The following is a 9,715-nucleotide window of genomic DNA, read 5'->3' as shown; positions in this document are numbered from 1 at the left end:
AGACCGCGAGATCATGACCTGAGTCGAAGTCGGCCGCTTAACCGACTGAGCCACCCAGGCCCCCCTCTGTGTTTATAATTTTAAACAGCGAAGCCGAGTGCAAACTGTGAGATTCATTACTGTAATAGACTGTAATAGACCAATATGTACTTATGAGTTACTCTGTTTCCAGAAAATATGCTAATGTAAATTAGAAAGTATTAATATTCTTGTTTCCCTTTTATATACTTTAGCGTATTTTATTATGATGACTTTTTACAGGCACAATTATACACAGGAAGTTCAATAAAAGAACACTTTCACTATCTTTATTCCTTTTCTGGCCATTGTTATTTTTAGGTTAATTTCGTGATTACTACTAAAAATAGCTTTTTAGGGGTGCCTGGGCTGGTTAAGCGTTCAACTCTTGATTTTGGCTCGGGTCATCATCTCGAGTTTCATGAGTTTGAGCCCCACATCGAACTCTGCCATGACGACATGGAACTTGCTTTGGATTCAGGGTCTCCTTCTCTCTCTGCCCCTCCCCTGCTCGGGCTCTCTCTCAAAAATAAATAAACATTAAAAAAATAAAAATTAATAAAAATAATTTTTTGGTGTTGAGGGGAGCAAGGGTGTTAAAAATGATCTCCTCGCTGTGTCACATACTCTACCTAGAGCATGGAGTCTGAGTTCACTGTGCTTCTTGGACACTATGATTTGAATTATAGGCCATCCTTTCCACCCAGAGGACCCCTCCTGTCCTCTATCTTACTTGGTCTTTCTATTCCTAGTTTGTGTCTCTGCTGAGATACCAGCACGCCTTGCATCAGACCCACCAGGGTTTTGACACCTGAAACATCAGACGACCGCATCTCCCTTGTAGCAAACGTCCAGGTGAAAAGAAAATTCCAGTTAATCATCCAGATCTTTTGTTTCCTTGAAGGCAGGCGTCTGGTTGATTGAACACTTTTATCAGTGTAATGACATGGTCACCGTCAGCACGGGACACTTTCATCTTTCAAATCTATCCGGGGCAGCAGTCAGGCAGGTGTCATGGTCATTGGTGGATATGGCTAGGCATTGTTGGCAAAAATGAGTCTCTGCACTGAATGGGCCTCTCATCTGCCATGACCACAGCATCCTATTTCCATTTTGTTTTGCCACTACTGTGTGGTTTCAAGGGTGACTTGGTTATAACTGGTGCCCCATGTGGCCCAGTCTTGGGGTGGTTTAAAGAAATAGTTGTTTCACAGACAGAGAAACCTAACAACGCGTTCCTTTTGAACGGATGCCTGGAGAAACTACAAAAGGACAGAAGAAAACACACGCTGTATGTAGGCCAAATGCTCTTCAAAGTCTAATGCTCTCATTTCAGTCACCTGGGTGCTTTGCAGACAGGGACGGTTCCTTCATCTCTCTCTCTGTCTCTCCTCACTCTTACTCCTAACCAAAAAGAAACAAAACAAAACAAAACAAAACAAAACAAAACAAAGCCCTTATCACCAGGAAGCAAAAACTCTTGCCCACCCAGCTGGTCCAGCCCTTTTCTTCTCCGTTTGTTTCCTGGCTTTTCCATGACTTCTCTCCCGTCCTCTATTCATGTCCCTCTTTCTGCATCACAAATGCACAGAGCTGGATGAGCAAAGACCACTTCCTCTTAAGCCTAGAGGGAAGGAGGAAATGCTGTGAACATACACATAAATGGCTTTGTCTCATAAGGCTTCCTAGGTGTGCTGCTATCAGAATGACACCTAAGGGCCTATTATATTTGATATAGTGCTATGCAAACAATATAGTTACCTTCTGCCCCCTGGCACTTGTCTCATACCCGAGGGGAGAGCTCCAGTTTGGGTATCTCGTACTACTGATCAGAAACCATCAAAAGACCCGGGGAAGTATAAGGTTTGAGACGGATGGTAGACTGAGATGCCTTAACAAGTCATTTGATTCAAGCCTAGCTCATCCTCAAGTCATTCCCACTTAATGATTGCTCCGAGGCCTGTGCATGGTTGTTTGTTGGTCTCAATCTAGTCATTGGTGGCCAGCTGTCCATGACCAACGGCCCCATTGTTTGACCGGGAAGTGCTGTCTGTTGAGCTGTGTCAGATCTCCTTTTGTATTCCTCTTCTGAATATGAGCTCAGGTATTACAGGGTGTTGGGGTCGGGGCGGGGGAGAAGTTTGGGAGAGGAAAGGACATTTTGAAAGGTGAAATTACTGTTGGCTATCGCTTGTTTTTTGCCCCAGGGGACCAGAAAAACAAGCTCAGCCAGTGTCAAACTCCAACAAGTGTGTGAAGCTGCATGTTAATGGCTCAGGCTGAGTGTAATAAATTGCCATGACTGGGGCCTTGCCAGGTTGTTGTCGATTCTGAGGGAAAGTGGCATTTTCATAGGCTCCTGGTTATTCTGAGCTGGAGAACTTTTCAAACATGCTAAGGAAATATACAACTGCACTTTCCGCAAGGCTAACCTTTCCAGAAGGGTGTCCAGTGTCATGTCTGGAGACGTTTAATCTTAGCTGCTGTGATGGCTTTTTGATCAGTGAACTTTTTCTGTTTCCTTTTCTCCAATTTCACGACCCAGTTTACTAGTTCACTTCCTATTGTACATCCACGCTGTCAAAAGCAGTTTCAGATGACTGGCATTTTGTCTTGATCAAAGCTAAGGAGAATTTTATGTTTGCTGTTTCCTGGTTGCAAGTCAATGGGGTAATTTCTTAGGAGATAATAGAGAAGTGGCCAGAAATACAAGTCTTTCCTTACTTGGAGATCAGGAACCGAACTCTGTGGACCTCAGGAGGTCCCAATGTGGAAATTATTAAAGGAATATGAATTTGAACATAAAACCCAAGACAAACCAACACAACTTATTCCAGAGTTAGCATAGCCTTTCTGAAAGCAGAGCATCACCTCCTAACTTACTTCAGTACAAATCAAATAAAACGTAGAGTACATTTTCCCATCATTTCCCTACTTTAATTTTTTCCACAGTCAGCGACCGGCAAGTGCCTTTCTGATCTCTGAGTTGGAGGGACCCCGGGGGCTGCAGTCACGCTGCCCTCCTTCTCGCAAGAAAATCTCCCAGGTCAATAACCTTTTATTTCTGACCTTTTAACCAGCGCTAGTGGGCCATGAAAACCTAAATGCCATTTCTTTCAGGTTCCTGGGAAGCTTCAAGTCTCTTGAATCCAATTCTCTAGGGGAGTTTACCCCGTCTGCTCAGGTCATTGATCCTGGAATAACAGCCTCAAGTCATTTGTGCCAATCCTTCCTCGAGGGGAGGGCAGCGCCTGCTCGACAGGGGGAGGATGATGTCATTAGACAGCTGTAGTCCTCCCCAAAGCCAGGAAGCTGTCATTTCTAAGGTCAGGGAGACTCGGATAAGCATTAGGAACAGGGATGTGGACTGTTCTCATGGCGGAGAAGTTTGAAAGACTAATCGATATGGGGCGTTGCTGCTTACTCTGACGCTTGCTGAAGAACCTGTGGGTAAAATGGGTCTTGAAATAAAGCAGGCGGTACCCATGTTCACATGTGCTTCTGATGCCCATGTGTTTGGACCTTGAAAGTATTTGGATGGAAACCTCAGGGGCTACGACGGTTGGTTGAGATTGTATGAAATATTTGCAACAACTGGAAGCTTCAGCACAGGTCTGGCCTGTAAAGCAACAATATGGCCCAGAGCTGGGGGACTGGGCCACTGAAGGCCTATCGTAAGTGGGAGGTCATTTCTAGCAGACTTGACTAAAATGACCGGTCATGTCATTTCTAGAGAGTTCGTATCCTTTTGCAATCAAGAAGTTGATATTCTACGTTAGCAATTTCCAAGAACTTGATTGGGAGTCAACATTCCTGAATTCTAGCCCAGGCCCCGTCGGTAGATCAGATCAGCTGTCTGATCTTGCACTCTGAAATTTCTGTCACAATTTCTGAACCTGTGCAATGGGAACACTATCACCTGCTGGCATCTGCGTGTCTATTCCATAGGGTTGTTGTACCAACAATAGATGTGAAATGCCTTGGAAATAACAAAAGCAATTGTGCCTGTCATGGCCTTAGAATTTATTCAAATTTTTCTTGTCGACATCCTGGGGAAATGAGTCTCAAAGGAAGGCCACTCACCATAGAACGGGTGCCTCTTCACCCCTGCTTGCTTTTTTTTGGAGGAGACGTGGCAGGGTTTAAGCTTGTGTCTTTCAAACTTAAGTATGCACTCGATACAGAACGTCTCTTTAAACTTTTATTTACCGAGAACCGTTACCTTTGAAAATGTAGGAGAGTGTGCAGCTGAATGACCGAAAAATAAGCGCATCAGTGTAAACGTTATAATCTAACAGCAGTTAGCTCTGTGTTTACAGCTTCGATCACCCTTTATTGTATTCCACGACAGGATATGGAATGAACAGTTGAGATTTTATGAAAACCTGAGGTGAATTGTTCATCTTCCTTACCGCATCCTGGCTGTCCTGCTGTGCGGGATGTGACTTACGCTCCTCGCTTCCATTTTATAAACATAACAGCACCGGAAAATTATTCAGCAAGGACACTGTGAGTGGCAGAGCGGTGATTTGACTTGAATCACTGCTGGGCTTGGCAAATGAATCCTGGCCTGCGTGGTAGGTAGGTTCAAATTTAGTCAATGATTTGTGGCTCTCAACAGGTGATGGGTTATCTTTAATTTGATCAGATGGTTAAACCTGATTTCATTACAGAACGGGATCCTTGGATTCCCTTAACTCTTTGCCTCGGACTTCCCTCCTATGCCAAACAAAATAGTCCCTTTGTTGTTGAAAGGGCTGGTAAATGATGTAAATGACATTGCGGCCATATATATATACATATGCATATATATGGAACAGGGATATTGGAATATATATTGGAATTGGAATTATATATACATATTGGAATATATATACATATATATTGGAATTGGAATATATATACATATATATGCATATATATATACATATATATACATATATATGCATATATATGTATATATATTCCAATTGAGGTTATATATTTCATTAAATTTCCTAATAACCCCTTAAAATAAATTCATATTTAAATATACCCATGATGCACGAATACACTCTAGTTGTAAATACACTCTAGTTGCAAAACCCCCAAATGATACAGGAAAATCAAACCCTCCGGCCAGATTGTGCCATTGCCCTCTCTCCAATGAGCCAGACTGCTTTTCCCCTTTTTCTCTCCACAGTTACATTTACATGTTCCCATAGGAAAATCATTTTGTTTTTGTTTGGTATATGTGTGTACATACACAAATGGGGTTACATTTGTTCAGTAACTTGCTCCCCCCACCCCCTTAATATGTTTTAGACATCGTCCCAAGTCACTACATGAAAATCTACATTGTTCTTTTAAACTACTGGATAGTATTCTAAAATATGGGTGTATAACAGTTTATTGTAATTAGACTACTTGCGATTTTTCAAACATTAGAAACAATACTACATCTTGCCATTTGCGAGGACACGGATGAAGCTGGAAGGTATTATGCTAAGCGAAACAATCAGAGAAGACAAACACCATACGATTTCACTCATATGTGGAATTTAAGAAACAAAACAAATAAACGTAGGGGAAAGATAAAAAAAAAGGGAGGCAAACCAAGAAACAGACTCTTAACTGCAGAAAACAAACTGATGGTTAGTGGAGGGAAGGTGGGTAGGGGAATGGGTTACAGAGACGATGGGGATTAAGGAGGGCACTTTTGAGAAGGACCTGGTGTGGTATTGGAAGTGTTGAATCACTAAGTTCTATGCCTGAAACTAAGAGTACGTCGTACGCTAGCTAACACGCATTTAAATAAAAACTTGGGAAAAAACCCACAATGCTACAGTGAATATTCTAATACATGCCAAATTTAGAAGTGGAATTTTTGGATAGAAGGATATGAAGGATATAAAGAGACCAAGGGAAAGGTAGTAGTAAGTTACATGTTTGCTGGGCTGGTGACTGTCTATTTATTTTGTTTCTGATGCCAGAGATTCTGCTTTCGTTTCTGTTTTCATAATCCTCTCCTTCTGCAGCCCCTTTGGGGCTATACTTGTGTTCATCTGCCCCTGAAGGATAGGTCACTACTCAAAGTCAATTCCAGGAGAATATGGGTTATAGGAGCTTGGACACCCTTAACAGTAAAGACACCCAACAACAGAGCTACCAAAGGAACAGCTTGGAGAGTGCTTTGCTCTCTCTGTTCTGAGTTGGCAGAGGTGGCTGGGGCCAAGGCAGGGGTGGGACCAGGTCAGGGGTTATTCCTCCCAGGAGCCAATGAGGCCTAAGTGATGGCAGGCAGGGCTGTACTTCCTGGCTCCTGGGAGGCATGGAGACTCTACTCAGAGCACAGTTCTTTGTTTTTTTCTTTTTAAATTAAGTTATAATCGACATGTAACATTATATGAGTTTCAGGTGTGCACCATAAGGATTCGATATTTGTACATACTGTGAAATGATCACGGTAAGTGTAGTTTAGTCCACATCCAACACCACACATAGTTAACAAACTTCCTTTATTCTCTCGACGGGAACTTTTAAGATCTACTGTCGTAGCAACTTTCAAAATTGCAATAGAGATTTATTAACTAGGGCCACCATGCTGTGATTACATCCCTAAGGCTTGTTTATTTTAATAACTGGAAGCTTGTACCTTTTGACCCTCTTCACCCCTTTTGTCCTCTCCCCATCCCCAGATGGGCGACTACCGATCCGTTCTCTACATCCATGAGTGCAGTTTATGGTTTGTTTGTTTGTTCGTTTTTTAAGATTCCACATGTAAGTGAGAGAGGACCTTTTCAATGGCCTGTGTGCCAGTGGGAATGACACCCAAGTCTCCTGAGCAACAGCCAAGCGGTGGGCAACACGGTCACAGGCATCCTCTCTAGGAAGAAAGGAATCCTATGCTAAGGAATGTTCCTCCTCCTCCCCTTTCCAATTGACTCCTGAACTTATTTGTACTTCTGATAAGAACATTTTGGATAATATCGTAGGTCAGGGCATTTTTGTTTTTTTGTTTTTAGAGAGAAAGAGAGCGTGGGTAAGTGGCAGAAAGGGGCACAGGAAGAGAGAGAGAGACAGTGACAGAGACAGAGAAAGAGGGAGAATTCTTAACAGGCTCCAGACTCAGCACAGAGCCTGACGCAGGGCTCCATCCCACAACCCTGGGATCATGACCTGAGCTGAAATCAAGAGTTGGGTTCTCAACTGACTGAGCCGCTCAGGCTCAGCCCCATCCATCTTTTTAAATAGAGGGATCACTACATAACAGAGAGAAATCTGGATTTACACTCAGAGTGTGAACTGGTTTTTGTTTGTTTGTTTGTTTTAAATTCAAGTTAGTTAACATACAGTGTAGTATTCGTTTCAGGAGTGGAATTCAGTGATTCATCACTTACATGCAACAGCCAGTGCTCATCCCAGCAAGTGCCCTCCTTAACGCTCATGAACTCTTAACATTGATCATAATTATACTCCTGTACACTCTTGCCTCACTTGGTCTTCTGAGAGAGAATTTTTTTTTGCCCGCATAGAATATCTGCCCCAAATCCCCGACTCTTTCTTTAGCATGATGATCTGGGGTGTATTAACCCTAGGAAAACCTGAAGGTCTCCATGCTATAAACTCAAGGGAAGGAGAGACTAATTCTGGTCCAAGTAGCAGATGAATTCCTTTGGAGAAAAAAGGTGATTTTTTTGAGCTATAATATCTCTCTCTCTCTTTTTTTTTTTAAGTTTATTTATTTTGAGAGAGAGGGAGAACGACGGAGACAGAGAGAGCACGTAAGTGGGGTAAGGGCAGAAACAGAGGATCCCAAGCAGACTCCACACGGTCAGCACAGAGCCTGACATGGGGCTTGAACTCACCAACTGTGAGATCATGACCTGAGCTGAAATTAAGAGTCGGATGCTCAACCAATTGAGCCACCCCCTGCTTCATGCGCTATAATATCTTGATAAAATATTCCTCCAGTCCAACTCTCTTGGCTATGATTATGCTTACCAAGTAAGCATCTGCTATTATTTTGTTTTCCCTGATGAGGACAAAAGGTTCTAAGAGGTTGACATGTGAAGTCTGGTCATCTTGACCGTTCTATTTATCCCTAAATGAAGAGACCAGAATTTTGGATTTCTGGCTAATCTCTTGGGATCTTGCTAAATAGGACATGGAGAGCATCCAGAGCAAAGGAGGGGAGGAAGAATACGTTTTAGACGACTGTGCTTTTCTCCTTGACCTCAAGCATAGAAGACTCCATGACTGGAGTCTTCCTGGTCTTGAGGAGAAGACTAGGCCATCAGTGGGGCTGCTGGCTGCTCTGCTCCCGGGAGGGCTGCTGGCCACTGTGATTCTACGCCCTGGACTCGGAGGGCGACCCTGCATTCATCCACCAGCTCGTGCTCTAGTTTCTTCTGTTTTTTGAATTTATTTCCATTCCTTTCCACCCACCATTTTGACTCCCTTTGACCTCTTGCCATTCTCAGAGAACCTGAATAATCACATGTAAAAATAAAATCTCTGCAAGGTTCCTGCCCATGGGGACGCCACATTTAGACGCGGAGGCTGTGAATGACGGATGGCTATAGGCCATTTTAAGGGCCACGGCATCCACTGTTCATTTGTAAAAACTTACTCTCCTGCCAGTTTCCTGCCAGAACTGATGTAAATCAATGTGTCAGTTTCTTGACTAAAATAACTTTTTTCCCCTCTGCAAAAACAGGTTTTCAGATAGAGTTAGCCTGACCCTCACTGTGCCCCTGGGGAGGTGTAATAGCTCTGTGCCCTCTGACACTGCAGAAAGAGTGTGCTCCTGCACCCAGCCACAGCTCCTCCTGGATTCCAGGCTTCACCGGGTCCAGGACTGAGTGCAGCAGGGACCCAGGTAGCCAGAGCTGACAGCCTCTGGGAGCACACTTTCCAGAAGTGCGTGGAAACTTTGCATCCAGGTAGAAGGGCTCCAGCTACACATAGTGGAAAAGGCCAGGGCCTGGCCAGGGTGATCCAGCTTCCTTTTTTATTTTATTTTATTCATTTATTTTTGAGATAGAGAACAAGTGTGAGAGGGGCAGAGAGAGAGGGAGAGAGAATCCCAAGCAGATTCCATGCTCTGTGTAGAGCCTGAGCCTGAGAGGTCACAACCTGAGTCGATACCAAGAGTTGGGTGCTTAACTAACTGAGCCACCGAGGTGCCCCAAGAGTGATCCAACTTCTTTTTCAAAAATTTTTTAATGTTTATTTTATTTTTGAGAGAGAGAGAGAGTGCGCGCGAATGGGGGAGGTGCAGAGAGAGAGGGAGACACAGAATCCAAAGCAGGCTCCAGGCTCTGAGCTGTCAGCACAGAGCCTGATGCAGGGCTTGAACTCACAGACCATGAGATCATGACTTGAGCTGAAGTCGGACACTTCACTCACTGAGCCACCCCAGGCGCCCTGGGTGATCCAACTCCTTATACCACACTCCATACATTCCCCTAACATGCAAACACACACACACACACACACACACACACACACACAAACTCACACACACACTCTTCTCGAAATAGGACTCAAGCCCACATTTAGGCTGGTGTCTTACAAAATAAAGCAACTTTGCAATTTCCCTTCTATAACCTAGCTAAGCTTTTATAATCCTGACTCCTTCTAGGTTCAGGGAATAGACATAGGCTGGAGTTCATCTTCTTAGCTGAGCTATTGAGTTATTAAAGATCTCCCTAAC

Source organism: Panthera leo, chromosome A1 (assembly GCF_018350215.1).
Source record: "Panthera leo isolate Ple1 chromosome A1, P.leo_Ple1_pat1.1, whole genome shotgun sequence".
NCBI classification, from domain to species: domain Eukaryota; kingdom Metazoa; phylum Chordata; class Mammalia; order Carnivora; family Felidae; genus Panthera; species Panthera leo.
The sequence above is the reverse complement of the archived record's forward strand: the minus strand, read 5'-3'. Positions refer to the sequence as shown.